Raw genomic sequence first — 5,192 nt, 5'->3', positions numbered from 1 at the left:
CTCATTGCTTATACAAAGCAATCAACACTTCTTTTCAAAAAAAAGGGGAAGCCCCTTGCATCGCAAAGAAGCCCTCACCTCTTTGGGCTGCTTCTAAGGATTCGCACCTTGACATGTCCTTGTCTAGTTGTGTTTTCCTCTTACACCTCTTTTTCCTAGCCGTAATGCTCACGCCTCTTATGGCTGGCCCAGGAATTTTTGTGTTTTCTTACACTCACATTTCCTTGGATTCACGTTTTACAAAATCCGATACGGTTTTCACGGCTCACCTTTAAACATACAAGTTTCCTTTTCTATTTAAAAAAAAAGGGGACAGGTTAGTTACCCTGATCCGCGACGGATCGTTTCAATAACGAAACTTTTTCGCAAAATTCAGTCTCCCAAATCGCTCTCGCAAATTCGAGTCTCGATTTCGCAAATTCAAAAATCAACACATTCACAAATAATTTTCGTATTTCCGTTTGTTTTAAATTCAAAAGACGGTTTGAGTTTCAATTCGAGTTGTAAATCAATTTTGACAAATTTGATGTAGTTTTTCGAGTTAATTTAATTCAATACGAATTAATCTCTCAAAAATTTCAAAACAAATCCCTTTTGAAAAATCCAAGTGACTCACTACTACACATACCATGCTTTAATGACGCTTTTCAAGCGTTTTTCGACGCTTTAAAGCATCAGTTTTTTATTTATCAACGCTTTTAAAAAGCGTCAATTTTTTGACCGTCGATATTTTGTGACGCTTTTTTGTCAACAAATATGACACTTTTAAGCGTCTTCATGGACTATTGACGCTTTTAAATGTCAACAAAATTGACGCTTTTAAGCGTCTTCAATAACTATTGACGCTTTTTTTGTCAACAAATTTGACACTTTTAAGCGCCTCCATTCACTATTGACGCTTTTATTTGTCAACAAATTTGACGCTTTTAAGCGTCTTCAGCGTCTATTGACGCTTTTATGTGTCACCCGATGAGACGAAATTAAACGTCAACTATTTATATATTGACACTTCTTATTGTCACGGTATAAATTTGCTTTTAGATTTTCGAGAATTTGTTAAATAGACCTATAAGTAGTAGTACTATACTAGCTATTACTAAATCTTGAAAAAACATAATGCAATAACCTCTGACATACACAAATAAAACTTTTTACGAATTTCTCATTATTTGATAGATAAATTGAAATATCAAGTGCAACAATATTTTTGTTCGATAGATACACTAAAATAACAAGTGCAAAGTAGCTGAATAAATGTGGCTTAAAAATAAAAATAGGGCTACATGAACACAATCACTAACATTTTACAGTCACAACTCCTTTAAAAATTTAGAGTATCATCTAAAAAAGATCGTAATCGGGTAGAAAGGTGCATATAACTTTAGGCCCTCATTATATATATCTCCAATCGTCAAACAGTCAAACCTTAACCACGCTGTCCCATTCCATAATGTGCAAAGACAATTTTGGTTTTCGCTACAACAAATGAATTTTGAGTATATATATCAAATGCCGATATGACAAGGCTCTTCACTTTCAGCTCTGAAACATGAAAACAATTAACCAATTATACCAAATAAAATTCAGGACAGATTGTCAAAAAGTCAATAGTCGCTAGCAAATTTCCATAGTGAATCCAAGAGTTAATCACGAAGCATTATGCCATTTTATTCAGTCAAAAAGCATGAATTGACAATATCCACAGCTAAGAAATTTTATTTTGAAATCAGAATTAGTGTCAATATAGCAACGGAAGGCGACTATAGGCAAAAGAAGAGTTGTAGCCATTCTAACCACACAAGTGTATCTAAAATAAAACGAATACCAACTGAACACAAACTCATCCTATCAAAAAAAACTCACTTATTATTTACAGAGTACACCCACATGAAACTAAGATGTGATTTATGTTGACAGAAGTCACTGATACACACAGTTACTATACAATAAGATACAAAAGAAGGCCAATAAAAAATAAAATGATATATCATTAAATCTTATAGTGACTCCTCGTCAAATAAAATGATATATTCTATAGGTGTACATCCTATAGCATAGCAACTCTCAAATTAGTTACATATGCAATGGAAGGCTGTAGTAGGCCAATAACAAATAAACTGATCAAGTTATAAAAACTCCGAAGGTTATCCAAAACGTCAACTACAAAACATAAAAAAAAAATCATTGAGATCACCATATTGTTAAACTAACTATTTTTTGATTAAAAAAATGAGTTACCACTTACCACGCCCATGTTACTCTTAACTTGTTTTACTCTCTCGCGTCCTAGTGATCCTTGACAATCGGATATGGGTATGACACTTGGATAACCTTTTTAAGTCAAATATACAGATTTTACCACTTGAACAACTTTTTTCAAGCCAAGTATACAAAAATATACACCCATGTTGAATACATTTAAACGATTTAAACTAATAGACTCATAGCATAGATTATCACTAAAAAAGTGATCAACGAGACTCTTGAACAAAATCAATTATTAAAAGAATATACATGATAATGATTTGTTGTATCAGTAGCTACTTTTCATGTCATTGTCATTGTTAGCATACAGACTCCTTATACTTGTCTGAACCATATCAATAAGGAATCACCTACACGATTCAATATAACTTAAATTTATATAGACGAAGGGTCGGTAATAGCTGAACAAATAGAACTAAATAAACATAGAGACATCAGAACATGTTAAAATAAAAATTAAGAAAACCAGGACATCTTTGAACTTGAGAGCAAAAGTGACCTCGACAATTTTGATATGCATTGCTACATCAAGTAGAATTTATGAGCAAGTAGATCCTATCGATATCAATATATCAAATATACATGAGAACAAAGATTGCAAAGCTTGTTGTAAATAATTAAAGTATAAATAAAACTTACAGCGTCCTCAAACTTTGTAGATAGATCCAATCATACTCTTCCCTTCCATTCTTCTCTTTTAAATTAGCCTTTTGACTTGATAACATTCTTGAATCGTTGGCCTCGATCTTCATATTGTGTTAGATGAACTTTAACCAACTTGAACAACACAATAAGAAAAAGTAGATAATTAACAAACATTTGTTCAATGAATGAAATTAAGGAGTAGATGAGGGGTGCCTATAATAGATTATAAATCTATATCAGAAATTAAACCAATCTCTATAATCGAAATCGAAACCCTAGAAACAAAAAAAATCGGAAGATAAGAGAATGTACTTAGTTTACCCAGATTTGGTATCAGAGACGCAATCGAATCAATACATGCTCAAAAACCCAGAGTTGGTGCCGAAATTCTCCCATATTAACGATGCACCTATAATCAAGTTCTTAGATACGGAGTACAATAATGAACAAAACCACAAAAAAACTAGATCTAGGGTAATAAGTATAAATACAAAGGAATATAAAGCAACAATAAATTAAATAAAAAAAAGCATCAGATATTACTAGAAACAAACCTTAGTCTTAATTTGTAACTTGGTGATTGAATAAATCCAAAATGAATCGATTATTACTACTAATTGAACAATTATCGCATCAGATATTATTAGGGGTTTTGTTTGAATCGATTATTGCTAGTAATCGATTATATTGAGATATTGTTTATTATTGTTGAGAGATTTTTTTATTATTGTTGTTGAATGTTGAGAGATTTTTGCAGTTAATATTAAGAGTTTGTTCAATGGAAAATAGAAAAGGGGAGAAGAAGCTGAATGGGCCATGGTTTTAGGCGGAATAGCTAGGCGTGGTGAAAATTTCGTGAATTTTCAATTTTTAGTAATTGCGCTCAAACTTATATCCGGTACACGTGACAATGACACTATAAGGCCTCATATAAGGAGGGGAGGTGGATTATGTGGTCGACGCTCTATTAGGGTATTAGCAATAGACTAACCTTCAATAGGTTTGTTCTCATGCCCCATAAGATAATATACAAACTCATTTACTTACAAACCTCACACTAACAATAAATAAACCTCTTCAAGGTTCATAACATGGCCCACTATACTATTTCTTCTCTCACATTTTCTCTCCACAAACCTGGATACTATTTTGTAACCCCTCTCGTCCATGAACCTCAACCCCCATGTCCAACAATAGAGGGTTTGTAGACAAACCTCTAAAATAATTCACACATCATCTCACAAACCTTTTGACAAACCTCTATTGCTAATGCCCTTAAAGCGTCAATAGTGAAGCGTCAATAGTGAAGCGTCATAAATGCAAGGGATTTGTAACTTTTTTGTCCTGGGATTTTCAAAAATCCGATTTCAAATCAGCAATTTCAAATTTTTAAACTTCGAGTCATCGCGGTTATTCTGACAGATTTTTTACCTGTTTTTACGTGTTTATGTGCATGTATTAATGCATATGTGCTACATGTTGCCTGTTTTCTACACTAACATTGCAGGTACAAAAACCAAAGCAAGCGGGAAGCCGTATGTCGACCGCATTCCCGCGAAACACAACTCAATAATGGCCAACAACAAAAATACACAGAAAGTCATATATACAAAACTTGCCTCACGCAAAAAATACACCAACACACATTTGATACAGTCTTATACACACTCATTTGACACGACTGACCATACAACCAAAGTCTGATACAAACACTCATTCGACACAACTGACCATACAAACAAGGTCTGATACAAATACTTATCATACAGACACTGGCCTAAAACACTGAACCAGGGGCTATCCGCCACCTACTTAACCAAACACTCCCCGTCCCTCCAACCGGAAAAAAAGGGAGCAACATGAAAGGAAAGGGAGAAACAGCGGAAGCATAGGAGATTACCATGAGAACAACCCTTCCTTCCTACATTGAGACCAAAAAAAGGAAAAAGTGTCTGGCAGATTTTGGACAACGTGATGATCAAAGGCCGCAACACATTGCATCGCCCTAATGTTGAACCGTAATCATCAGACAAAGTGATGATTAAAGGCCACAACACAGTGCATCGCCCCAATGTTGAACCCTAATCATTAGACGCCCGTTAATCTGCAGACGTAGGCCGCTGATCAGAGCTCAGCGACTTACCTTCGAGCCTCAATCGTAGCCAGGTTAACCGAAACTCCTGGATCCTCCTCCACCCGGATCCTCCTCCTCCTGAGTCAACGACTCAATCACTCTCGAACACCCACCTGAAACCAAAGCAAAAACAACGCCAGTCGAAATT

The 5,192-nt window shown here is 34.7% G+C and overlaps 1 long non-coding RNA gene across 3 annotated transcripts; it reads right to left on the bottom strand.

Annotated features, from left to right (window-relative positions):
- Nucleotides 1-1,142: 1,142 nt before the first annotated feature.
- On the bottom strand, nt 1,143-3,787 carry LOC141631899 (uncharacterized). 3 transcript variants are annotated; one of them, XR_012537722.1, is made up of 3 exons: nt 3,465-3,787; nt 2,246-3,319; nt 1,143-1,542 (listed from the first exon to the last, which is right to left on the bottom strand). It is a non-coding gene; the product is annotated as an uncharacterized LOC141631899 (long non-coding RNA). The 3 variants fall into 3 exon arrangements; XR_012537723.1 differs by having other exon boundaries at nt 2,905-3,319; XR_012537724.1 differs by lacking the exon at nt 1,143-1,542 and having other exon boundaries at nt 2,054-2,331; nt 2,905-3,319.
- Nucleotides 3,788-5,192: the final 1,405 nt, after the last annotated feature.

The sequence above is a fragment of the Silene latifolia genome, chromosome Y (genome assembly GCF_048544455.1).
Source record: "Silene latifolia isolate original U9 population chromosome Y, ASM4854445v1, whole genome shotgun sequence".
NCBI classification, from domain to species: Eukaryota; Viridiplantae; Streptophyta; class Magnoliopsida; order Caryophyllales; family Caryophyllaceae; genus Silene; species Silene latifolia.
This window is presented reverse-complemented; position numbering and strand designations above follow the sequence as displayed.